Here is a 14,118-nt window from a genome sequence, read left to right as displayed (position 1 = left end):
TTTAGGATAACCTCATGAGCCTGCAGCGTGGAGACTGTTTCTTCCACACTCTGTTCCACCTCCTCCAGCCTATGTGTGACATCTCTTCTGAGTTCAGCCATCTCCCGCTTATATGAGCGCTCTAGCCTTTGCACACAGGCCTCAAAGTCATGCCTGGTTGGTAAGGCCTTTATGTAGGCCTCAAGATCCCAGCCTCCATATGAGCGGTGTGACTCTGGGGAATGGCAATCTGAGCGGGTCGAGCCCGCATCCGACTCAGGGGGGGAGATGGCCCTCTGTCTGGTTCTCATAGTCGAGGAGGACTTATGGGAAGAGGAGCCCTGGGAGGCCGAGTGTGTCCCTGCAGAACGGGCCGTCGCCATCTTGGATGAAGGGGGGTCACGCTGCTCCGGGTGGATTTTATGAAAAAAGCGATCGATATCGCCGTCCCTTCCCGGATCGGGGGTATGGTGAGTGTCTCCCCCTCCCTTCCTGCCCATTACCGACCTGAAAGGTGGCGTATAGTCGGTCGAAAAGCCGTTCGTGAGCGCGGTGTGTGCGGGAGCTCACAGGTCAGCTTCTTACTCCGCCATGCGCCAGGCCACGCCCCCAGTGGATTGAATTTAAGCAGACGTTGAACTTTGCAGAAATGATGGGATCATAAGAGCATAAGAACATAAGAAACAACATAGAAAATAAGAAAACAAGATAGAATGGAGGCCTGGAGGTTCTGGGGTGGGGGGGTAGAGAGGGGTGGGAGGGAAGAGGGTGGGATGGATGGTGTCCATATTTATATGCAAGTTGTAACTGTAAACTTAAAAAAAAAAAAAAGAATTGGCCTGGGCCTGAAGTGGTTAAAATTCACCCCTTTTATCTAATAAAACCAGCAAGTTACTCATTCACTCCGTTATGTCTCACCTTGACTATTGCAATTCCCTTCTCATAGTCCTGTGAACCCCCTCTGCCAATTCCTCCACTGGCTTCCGATCGCTCAGCAAATTCAATTCAGTATACTACAAACAACATACAAAGCCATCTACAACTCTGTCCCGAGCTACATCACTGATCTGGTCTCCAAATATCACCCAAACCGTCCTTTCAAAACCTCCTGCTCTTAAGCTCCATTGTCTCCTCCTCTCATGCTCATCTCCAGGACTTCTCCATAACCTCTCCCATCCTCTGGCTCTCTCTACCTCAATCTGTCCATCTGTCTCCTGCGCGATCCCTAAAAACTATTCTCTTCATGGAAGTCTATCATGCCTCCAACTAATCTTTTATCACTTTCATCAGCTCATCCCTCAGAGTTACAACCTTCTGTACCACTTGCCCCACCCTATTAGATTGTATGTTCTTATGACCAGGGCCCTTTTAACCCTCTTGTATTTTATTGTATTGTAACTGTATTGTCTCCCTTTTTTATTATAAAGTGCTGCCTAACCTGTTTGCGCTATATAAACCCTGTATAATAATAATAATTCTTCAATTGAGCACATTAAAGTAGGCAAAAAATGTATGCGCATCGCACTTTTCGCAGATGACATATTGATATTTTCCTCAAATTCAGCCTGGGACATACATGTTCTACAGCAGTGGTTCTCAACCCTGTCCTCAAATACCCCCAACAGGCCATGTTTTGGGAATTTCTCTTAGATAAAATAGCTGTCCAAAATACCAAGCAATTGACTGTGATTTAAAGCACCTATGCGTGATAAAGGAAAACCTGCAACATCGCCTGTTGGTGGTACTTGAGGACAGGAATGAGAACCACTGTTGGCCAGAATGTCTTATCAATCTATAAGACCCATTCTAGCCTGTGAATTAACTTTTTTAAAAGTGAAAGTGAGATGCTACCCGTAAATCCCTCTAAATCAAAGTTGTGGTCACCAATATTCCTTTTTACAGTGGCTACCCATTCCATTTCTTACTTTGGCATAAAAATATTACGTGACTCTTCCTCTTTGTACTACTTTAAATACCCACCACTTATAACTCAAATAGTAAGGGAATTGCTCCTAGGGACTTTCAAGACTTTTATATAGTTTACAAACAATTTCACTTCTGCTCAGACACACAGACATAACAATCTTAAATAAAGCAATATTATCTTTTTTTATGACAGAGTTCCCCAAAGGCTCTGTTCTATCAGGAGATGGATTAGGGAAAGTGGAAGAAGGGGAGGATCAGAGGAGACAGTATCAAACAACCTTTTTACTCAATGCATAGGAGTAACCCCTTAGATTCCACAGTCAGTATAACAGGCATGTTGTACTGCATATACAGACTGATTTTACTGTTGTGAATTTAGTAACACTTTAAGTGTTGTAGATCCAGCAATTAGACAGAATTCCTTCTTCATATCAGCTCTGTGTTCACAGCTCAACTTGGCAATCACCAAAACGACTCCAGATACTCTTCTGGAAGTCTGGGTAAGGGAATTTCCAGACTCCTGACTGTGTCACCTGAAAAAGGTATTAATAGCTACTCTAAAACCTGCAAGACAATCATTACCAAAGTCTGGAGGTAGACCCAGTTCACATGTATTCACAAAGTGTTTATTCATTTTAAAATTGATAAATGTAATCCAACAGTATGAATTTGCCCTTGGTGTAATTCATCCAGACCAACTCTGCTACATCGTTTTTGGAGCTGCCAGGAAATTCCTGTTTTCTGAGACCTAATGGTGACTTTCATTTTTGGAGGCAAAGTCTTAATATTCCCAAAGATCCAATACTGTGTTTATTTGGATGTGTTGATCAGAACTCGGCCCACATTACTTACTATCAGCAATAGAAAAAATCTCTGTCTTTTAACAGCCCGCAGAATTATTCCCAAATTTTGGACGGCGTCAACTACCCCTTCCATTTATGCTGTGAAAAAGGAGCTCAAAGATGTACTGTATCTTGAAAAACTTGACATGAGAGTACAAAACCTTGAACCCACCAAAGTTTTTTTTGTGAGTCCTTCATGGAACACAAATATTTTAACTTATCTCATGGCTCCATTTCAATATATAGCATGGTATGCCAGGGCCAATTTAACTGATTCCCTGGGTAGGTTAAATATCCATTCTTGAAATCTGCTTTAATTTATTATCCCTTTGATCCATGATCACCTGAAAACTTAAGAACCACTTAACTGCACATAAGTTATTCACGTTTGTAACATTATATATTTTTTCTGTATATGTTCTTTCTTTTTTTTTCAGAAATATTGTTTATTAATCTGAAACAAGTATACATAACAGATACAATCAGTGATAAGGAGATGTTTACGGTTAATAGCATTCCATACGAAGCAAGAGTAGTACACATTACATTATAACAGAAGGCCATAAAAAAACTACTACTGGAACATCAGCTCGTACTGTAGATACATGGAGGGTTAGGCACCCAGGAAATAGAGACTACACTTTCTACTCCCCAGTCCACGGGTCATTTTCAAGGATTGATTATATATTCATAGAACATCAATTGTTACCATCGCTTAAAAGTGTGGAGATTAAAGCAATTACTTTATCTGACCATGCTCCAGTAGTGATTAAGTTAGAAATATTAAATAATAGGATGGGAAGGAATTGGAGACTAAACAACTCGCTCATTCAGGACCCGGTGATAATTAAGAAGCTTGAGCAGGAACTTGAAAACGTATTTGTGGTAAATGATACGACAGAAATCCCCCGCTCAGCCTTTGTGGGAAGCACACAAGTCTTTTATGAGAGGGATACTGATAGGGGCAGGCACAGGGAAAAAGAGAGAACGGGGAGAGAAACTGTGTATTCTATATAGAGAGATTCAGGACCTAGAACAAATGACAAGACCAAAAGATAAGGTATTCTGAAGAGACAGGAATTAGTGGTAAAAAGGGCACAATTAGCGGACCTTTTAGAACAGGAGAAAAAACGCGCCTTCCATATGGTAAACAAGGAGAGGTATCAATGGAGAAATAAATCCTGGAAGTGGTTGGCTAGAGCAATAAGGGAAAAAAATTGTTCCTTTATCCCCAAAATTAAGAAAGATCAGGGAGAGATGGTTCACTCGTCCCCGAAAATAGCGAAGGTCTTTCATGAATAGTATAGCTCATTATACAATGTGAATCAGAGAGAGGAACGTAGGGAGGGGAAAATGTATGAGTATCTGGGAGGCCTTGACCTTCCCATGGTGCCTAATGAGGAACTGGAGCAACTCAAAGTTCCAATTACTCCAAAAGAATTAAGAGCATGGCCCTGGGAAAGTATCCAGGCCCTGATGGGTACTCTTAAGCCGCATACACATGATCAGTCCATCCGATGAGAACGGTCTGATGGACCGTTTTCATCGGTTAACCGATGAAGCTGACTGATGGTCCGTCGCGCCTACACACCATCGGTTAAAAAAACGATCGTGTCAGAACGCGGTGACGTAAAACACAACGACGTGCTGAAAACAAAGAAGTTCAATGCTTCCAGGCATGCGTCGACTTGATTCTGAGCATGCGTAGATTTTTAACCGATGGTTGTGCCTACTAACGATTGGTTTTGACCTATCGGTTAGGAATCCATTGGTTAAATTTAAAGCAAGTTGGCTTTTTTTTAACTGATGGTTAAATAACCTATGGGGCCCACACACGATCGGTTTTGACCGATGAAAACGGTCCATCAGACCGTTGTCCTCTGTTTAATCAATCGTGTGTACGAGGCCTTATATTATAAGAGATTTCAAAAGTTCCTGATTCCCAAACTATGCGAATACCTTAATTCCCTGGCTGAAGGAGAGACCCTGTGGGAGGAATCATTACTGGACTATATTACTCTCATCCTAAAAGAAGGGAAGGATCCAACAGTCCCAGCAGGTTATCGCAGAATATCCCTGTTAAATACAGATATAAAGATTTTTGCTAAAGTAATAGCAGAAAGGTTAAAGCCCCTACTACCTAGCTTGTTAAACAATAATCAGGTAGGGTTTGTATCAGGGAGAGAGGGAAAAGATAACAGTCTGAAGTCACTGTGTTTGATTCATGAAGCAAAGGGGGGAAGACCCCAGTCACATTCCTGTCGATTGATGCCAAAAAGGCCTTCGACAGGGTGGACTGGGGCTTCATGTTTGGAGCATTAAGACATCTGGTTATTGGGGCAAAAATGATGAAATGGATATTGGCTTTTTACCATCACTCAATGGCCAAAATCAGAATAAATGGAAACTTATCCCCCCTTTTGACTTAATTAACCACGTAAGCCCATTTTGCTGGCCAAAGACCCGAGCATTTTTTGCGATTCTGTACTGCGTCGCTTTAACTGACAATTGCGCGGTCGCACAATGTGGCTTCCAAACAAAATTTACGTCTTTCTTTTTTTTCCACAAATAGAGCTTTCTTTTGGTGGTATTTGATCACCTCTGCGATTTAATTTTTTGTGTTATAAACAAAAATAGAGCGACAATTTTGAAAAAAATGCAATATAGTTTGCTATAATAAATATAGCCAAAAAATCTATAAAAAAACAAAATTTTTCCTCAGTTTAGGCCGATATGTATTCTTCTACATATTTTTGGTAAATAAAATCGCAATAAGCGTATATTGATTGGTTTGTGCAAAAGTTATAGCGTCTACAAAATAGAGGATAGTTTTATGGCATTTTTAGTATTTTTTTTTTACCAGTAATGGCGGAGATCAGCGATTTTTATTATTGTGACTGCGACTTTATAGTGGACACATCGGACAATTTTGACACATTTTTGGGACCATTGTCATTTTTACAGCGATCAGTGCAATAAAAATGCTCTGATTACTGTGAAAATTACACTGGCAGTGAAGGGGTTAACCACTAGGTGGCGCTGAAGGGGTCAAGTGTGTCCTAGGGAGTGATTCTTACTGTTAGGGGGTGTGGCTACAAGTGACACATGACTGATCGCTGTTCCCGATGAGAGGGAAAAGACAATCTGTGACAGTGTCACTAGGCTGAACGGGGAGATGCATATTTACACTTGCCTCTCCCCGTTCTGAAGCTCTGTGACCCGATCGCAGGACACCGGTGCCCCGCACTGCGGGAATTTCAAAGTGACGTATATATACGTCACTTTACCCAGCCATGCCATTCTGCCGACGTAAATGTACAGGAGCCGGTCGGGAACCGGTTAACGAGATAAGACAGGGGTGTTCCCTGTCGCCAATGCTGTTTGTAATAGCATTGGAACCCTTGTTATCGGCTATTCCTAAAAACCCAGATATTAGAGGCGTAAAAGAAGGGGAAAGGGAGTTTAAGGTAGCTGCATATGCAGATGACCTGCTTTTCTGTATGTCTAACCCTAGAATAACTCATGCCTCCCTTAGAAGCCGCAGGAAGTGGGTGGAAGACATTGGGAGATAGACGGAGACCAGTGGGAGAGGGCGCTTGAATCTGTCCCGGTGGTATCTGTCTCTGCGTCGCAAAAACTGTCGCAACTCTTTATCATACACAGGGCTTACAGAACAGCACCACAACTACATAGATGGGGAAGAAGGGATAGCCCTATGTGCCCAAAGTGTAAATTTCAGCAAGGGGGATTTCATACACTTGATTTGGAGATGCCCAAAGCTTCATAGGTACTGGGAGGAAGTATCACAGTGTATCACTAGAGTGGCACAGGTACCAGTCCCATTGGATCCCCTAGTATACTTGTTAGGGGCCATTGATCCTGGAGAGTATACAAAAGGAAAGTACTATATGGTAACAAGACTGTTGTATTTGGCAAGAAAACTCATTGCACATTATTGGATGGCCCCGGGGGTCCCCACAGGGAAGCAATGGATTGCATATGTCAACTCCCTGTTGGGTAGAGAACACCTGGCCTACAAACGAAGGAAAGCAGAGGGTACATTGGAGGAGATTTGGTACTCCTGGTTGAGAGATGCGAGTGTCGCACCACCAAAACTGGTGATGGATAGATTCTCTATGTAGAGTGCAGAGGACAGGGGGTGGGATATAAAAATAGAGACGTACATTGGAATATTATAGGAATGTAAAAATGTTGTATAATGTATGTCAATTGAAATGCAACGGATGCCGAATAGGCATATTTATGTATGAAATAAGAAAGGAAAAATAACAATAAAAATAAAGTGGATTAAAAAAAAAACCCTAGAATAACAATCCCAGTTATATTAGATGAACTAACCAGATACTGAAAATTGACTAACTTCAAAATAAATATGTCTAAATCTGAGATTTTGAATATAGCTATCCCAGGGGAGAAACAACGTCGATCCAACCTAAATTCCCCTTTGTATGGTGTAAGGGGGCACTGGGGTATCTGGGAATAAAACTGACTTCATCCATAGGCACTATGTTCATGGCCAATTACATTCCAGCACTCAATAAGATTAAAGAATATTTGAAGAATCTGAGACATAAGCCCCTTTTATAGACAGGAAGAATTAATGCTTTAAAAATGAATATCCTACCGAGAGTTGACCTATATTTTCCAAATTATCCCAATAACAGTACCCCAAGACTATTTTAAGAAACTAAGATCAATGATATTAAAATACATCTGGGCACATAAAAGGCCCAGAATTGCATATGCAACATTGGCGAAAGCTAAAAGGTCAGGAGGATTAGTAAAGCAAAGGAAGAGGCGCCTCTGAGTGTAGATGTTTAAGCGTAATTTAATGTAAAAAAGAGTACATATAACTCACATTTTAGAGGTTAAAATAGACATTGTACAGGTTTCTTTACGGGTGATCGTCAGTTCCGTCACTTGTAGTTGTCCTACTGCTGGGCACTTGTGCTGAGCAAAGCTGTCTCTCACTGCCGTGTGGAGTTGAGGCCGGCGGCGGTGGGGAGAAAAACTTGTGAGCCAGTCAAACAAAGTGGAGGTGTTATTGGCAGTATGGTGGTACTGATGACGTCACTGGATGTTTGCGACGCGTTTCCTAAGCGGTCGAACTGCGATGGCGTGGCAGTCGCGCTCCTTTATCAAGCTGTTTGTTATGGGAGAAAAGGAAGCTAAATTTATAGGGGGAGGGGGGGGAGTGGCAGGGGCGTGTGGGGATGCTGGAGGGGGCGGGGCACAGTGGTGAGGGTGTGAGAATTGGTATGGGGCGAGATGCTGGTAAAGGCAATATGAGGGGGCGGGGAAGTGTGGCGGGGTGTGTCCTGTTATGTACATGAAGGCAAGGAGCGTTTAGACGTGGAGCCTGTGACATGCAGGGGGCGTGTAGCAGGGCCGAGAGTTGTCCAGTGTAGGACGTGCGTCCTATCAGGGACGGCGAGACGGACGGGGGGCGGGTCACTATGTGGGCCTATCGGGGAGAGCACCGGAGTGGGACGTGCGTCCTATCAGGGACGGCGAAACGGACGAGGGGCGGGTGGATCGCGAGGCCTATTACAAGGGAGCACACGCGAGCGGGGGGCGTGATCTATGGCCGAACTGACGGCAGTGTCAGCCTATAGGAGAGAGAGAGCGCCAGTATTGGGCGTACATTAGGGAGGAGGGAACAGGCTGGCGACGGGCAATGTTAGAGAGCCTGAGGGAGGGGGGGGGGGGGAAGCAGTGAGTGAACAGCCACACGAGCGGACAATGTGTCAGCAGTAGTTGGCAATGGGTAAAACGTAGCATGTACAAGATGGCCATGGGAATAGGGTGTATTAATTGAGTTATATGGAGATCCGGATGGTATTAATAAAAATGAAAATATTATGGGATAAACTGAAGATTTTTAGTATTGATTTATTTATTTATTGGGGGAAATGTGCGATTTTTAATATATTGATTTAATTTGTATTATGAAGGGAAAAGTAACATATATATGGGAGATGGATGAGCATGTGTGTCGGTGGGGTGGGGATATTTTTTTGGGGGGGGTGGGTAGTAACAACGGGGCAGGAAAAGTGCAGTGGTGGAGTAACTGTACTGTAGAGGACCGTTGTGGAAGATAAATCAATAATACATATAAAAAACACACACTATTAGCATATAGGATTGACAACATGGGAAAATTTAACATGATAGCAAATGATAAGAAATATGTGTATATATAATGCATACACAATACAACATATAATACACATCACATATACACATGACATGTACTAGAAGACGATTAAAAAAATATATATATATAAAAAAGCTATCTTAAAAATTATATAATAAATATATATATAAATACATATATATATGGTAAAAGACCATGGTTGTGATGATGATAAGGAGTAACAACAATAAAAGAACATATGGTAGCAACAATGATAATACTGGTAATGACAGGGAGTACGATATGGGGGGTAGGGAAGGAGGGGGGGGGAGGGGAGAAGAGGAATTAGATAGTGGGGTACGGAGAGAAAAGGGGGGGGTATTTTTTAAAAGAATACACCCCCCCCTTTTCTCTCACAACCATGGTCTTTTACCATATATATATGTATTTATATATATATTTATTATATATTTTTTAAGATAGCTTTTTTATATATATATATTTTTTTAATCGTCTTCTAGTACATGTCATGTGTATATGTGATGTGTATTATATGTTGTATTGTGTATGCATTATATATACACATATTTCTTATCATTTGCTATCATGTTAAATTTTCCCATGTTGTCAATCATATATGCTAATAGTGTGTGTTTTTTATATGTATTATTGATTTATCTTCCACAACGGTCCTCTACAGTACAGTTACTCCACCACTGCACTTTTCCTGCCCCGTTGTTACTACCCACCCCCCCCCAAAAAATATCCCCACCCCACCGACACACATGCTCATCCATCTCCCATATATATGTTACTTTTCCCTTCATAATACAAATTAAATCAATATATTAAAAATCGCACATTTCCCCCAATAAATAAATAAATCAATACTAAAAATCTTCAGTTTATCCCATAATATTTTCATTTTTATTAATACCATCCGGATCTCCATATAACTCAATTAATACACCCTATTCCCATGGCCACCTTGTACATGCTACGTTTTACCCATTGCCAACTACTGCTGACACATTGTCCGCTCGTGTGGCTGTTCACTCACCGCTTCCCCCCCCCCTCCCTCAGGCTCTCTAACATTGCCCGTCGCCAGCCTGTTCCCTCCTCCCTAATGTACGCCCAATACTGGCGCTCTCTCTCTCCTATAGGCTGACACTGCCGTCAGTTCGGCCATAGATCACGCCCCCCGCTCGCGTGTGCTCCCTTGTAATAGGCCTCGCGATCCACCCGCCCCTCGTCCGTTTCGCCGTCCCTGATAGGACGCACGTCCCACTCCGGTGCTCTCCCCGATAGGCCCACATAGTGACCCGCCCCCGTCCGTCTCGCCGTCCCTGATAGGACGCACGTCCTACACTGGACAACTCTCGGCCCTGCTACACGCCCCCTGCACGTCACAGGCTCCACGTCTAAACGCTCCTTGCCTTCATGTACATAACAGGACACACCCCGCCACACTTCCCCGCCCCCTCATATTGCCTTTACCAGCATCTCGCCCCATACCAATTCTCACACCCTCACCACTGTGCCCCGCCCCCTCCAGCATCCCCACACGCCCCTGCCACTCCCCCCCCTCCCCCTATAAATTTAGCTTCCTTTTCTCCCATAACAAACAGCTTGATAAAGGAGCGCGACTGCCACGCCATCGCAGTTCGACCGCTTAGGAAACGCGTCGCAAACATCCAGTGACGTCATCAGTACCACCATACTGCCAATAACACCTCCACTTTGTTTGACTGGCTCACAAGTTTTTCTCCCCACCGCCGCCGGCCTCAACTCCACACGGCAGTGAGAGACAGCTTTGCTCAGCACAAGTGCCCAGCAGTAGGACAACTACAAGTGACGGAACTGACGATCACCCGTAAAGAAACCTGTACAATGTCTATTTTAACCTCTAAAATGTGAGTTATATGTACTCTTTTTTACATTAAATTACGCTTAAACATCTACACTCAGAGGCGCCTCTTCCTTTGCTTTTCTTACAGTCTTGGAACACGGTTTCTGTTCTACATTGATGGCAGCCCTGAGGTTATAGTTGTGACCCCTGCAAAAACTTTCATCCGTCCATCCCAGGACTTCATCCCCATTACCAAAACCCCCCCCCCTCCCCCTCCACCTGGAGCAACAGACTCTTTTTTACTGTGCAAATCTCATGCACACTATTTTATTCATTTATATATAACGTCCATATATATGTATTGTTTTACCATTGTTGCATAATATCAAGGAATTGTTTTACTCAGAATTGCGCATTTTTCTCCTTGTATACAGGAGGATTAGTAGCCCCAGATTTTGAGAAATACTATCAGGCGATTTTTATTTCTTGGATAGCAGAATGGATTCATAATAAAGAGGGGAGAAGCTGGGTAAACATGGAGATTTCACAAAGTAGGGTAGATTTGGGGAAGATGGTTTGGATAACAAGGCAGCACAGAGAATTAGCTAACAGTACAAACCCACTAACTAGAAACACCTTCAAAATTTGGGATGGTTTTGGAAGAATGCACCATTGGGACCATAATTCTCCACTATTATCGATTATTGGGCACAAACAATTTCAAGCCAGGGAAAGAGGAACACATATATTTCACTAGATGGGCAAAAAAAGAAGAAATATTATTACAAGACGTAATGAAAGGAAATAGGATTTGCACGTATGAGGAAATCACACAGAAATAGGGAAATATGCCAATAGATAAATGGAGGTACACACAATTACAGCATTTTACACAATCACTGCCACAACCGCTATGGGAAAAAGGACACATGAGGACAATAGAGAAATCTTTTTGCTCCCCATTACTTTAAATCAAAGTGTATCCAAAATGTATAGGATACTAATTAAAGAAACATAACCAGAATTCCCTCCAAAAATGGGAAAGGGAGAGAAAAAAAGGAAATATTTGGGACTTTAGATGAGACGCAAGGGAGGGTTTGTGCCTCCATCCCTAATTGCTATGCAACAAAAAGAAGGGGGGAGGGTGTGACTTTGAATGAGGTGTGTGGGGTAGAGCCAGACAAATCCATATGTATATGTAAATAATGTATTATTAGACCAAAATAGGACATGGATCAAGCCATATACTGTAAATGCATAGTAGCACATTGGCATATAAAATACAAAATAACAACATGCATATTGTGAATTATAACCAACATGACACTATTTATAACCAAACATGACAATATTGTACATCACAGTCCCCCAAATGGAGTAGACATTGACATTATATCATGGTTGGTAAAGCAATAAAACCATCTAGTATCATAAATATGAAGTGGATGCATCAAAATAAGCTTGACAACGTTTAATGGACTTCTATCCACTCATCAGGAGCAAGTCCATTGATATACTAAAAGGGGGATACAAATCACCATTATAGTTTGATATAACTACCGACTGGGGGTGGGGGGGATTTTTGTGGAATAGTGATAAACAGATAGACGGCCATATCTGAAAATACTCACAAAAGAACTGATACTGTGACCATGCGATACCACCTGCCGGGGGTTGGCCAGATGAATATGTCTAGCACGGGAGCTGAGGAAAGAACCCAAGCAAGAACCAGGAGCACACACGCAGTCCCCCAAAGAAGTGTGTTCATATGAAAGAACCTTGATATAACTGTAGATGGAGTTTCTATATTGTATACAATTAAGTAAGTGGTTTGTTACCATAATGGTATAACTAGAAATAATGTAATATAGAGTAAACCCATTACCACAATATAAGAATATTGTGAAACATGTCACCAAGGTGGGAAGAGGATATAGGCCCGCTCAGAGATGAGGAACATAGAAGGAAAATTCTGAGAATGGCGTGCTATTCCTCAGGAGATACAAAGACAGTTGAACTGTGTTACAAACTCCTGGCAAGATGATATGTGACCCCTCAGAGGGTGCACAGGATCTGGGCAGAGGGACCCCCAACTTGTTGAAGGGGATGTGATGCCCTGGGGATCTTTGCTCACTTCTGGTGGGAATGCACTAGGATCCAACCCTACTGGGAGGGAATCTTGGCAGCAACCTACCAAATCACAGGATAACAGATTCAGAAGAATTCTTTGGATTGCCTATTTCATGATACAAGGAAAACGGCCCCTCAATATAAGAAAACTTTAGTGACATCCCTTTTAAATGCGGCCAAAAGCCTGATCCCGAGTCTCTGGAGGTCCCAGGAAGTTCCGAGTATGAAAGACTGGGTTGCATGGGTTGAAACGATAAGAGTCATAGAAGAAACTATCCACATAGAAAAAGACTCATTGGAGAGATTCTGCAATATATGGGTTAAATGGCGGGAGTTCAGGGATTTGGGAACCTGGAGGAATTGAAATGACTGATCACATGTTCATACAATGTATGAACAGCGATCTGTCATTTACCCTAGTCAATCCTATCCCCCCTTCAGTTAGAACACAATGAGGGAACATAGTTAACCCCTTCCTTGCCCCCAAGTGTTAACCCCTTCCTTGCCCCCTAGTGTTAACCCCTTCCCTGCCAGTGAAATTTTTACAGTAATTAATGCATTTTTATAGCACTGATCGCTATAAAAATGGCAATGGTCCCAGAATGTGTCAAAAGTGTCTGCCATAAGGTCGCAGTACCGATAAAAATTGCAGATCACCGCCATTACAAGTAAAAAAAAATATTAATAAAAATGTCATAAATCTATCCCCTATTTTGTAGACGCTAAAACTTTTGCGCAAATCAATCAATAAACGCTTATTGCCATTTTTGTTGTGGGAAAAAAAGAACACCAATTTTGTTTGGAAGCCACGTCGCACGACCGCACAATTGTCAGTTAAAGCGACGCAGTGCCGAATTGCAAAAAGTGGCCCGGTCATTGACCAGCAAAATGGTCTGGGGCTGAAGTGATTAAAGGGGTAGGGGAATAAATGGATAGAGCATAGATAAAGGAATATGATCTTTTTAATATGTGATTATAATCATTTATATCTATACAATAAAATAAAAGGTGAATATATATATATATATATATATATATATATAGATATATATATATATATATATACACAATGTAATTTCATGTGTTCAATGCATAGACTTTATTTTATATATACTAATATCTGTATTAAACCAACTCTACATAGAACACTAAGCTACATAGCACTTGTATGGACTGTATTGAAATTTTCTGAACACAATATTATCTAAATAAAAAAAAAAAATTAAATAGAATTC

The sequence above is a fragment of the Rana temporaria genome, chromosome 2 (assembly GCF_905171775.1).
Source record: "Rana temporaria chromosome 2, aRanTem1.1, whole genome shotgun sequence".
Classification (NCBI taxonomy): domain Eukaryota; kingdom Metazoa; phylum Chordata; class Amphibia; order Anura; family Ranidae; genus Rana; species Rana temporaria.
This window is presented reverse-complemented; position numbering follows the sequence as displayed.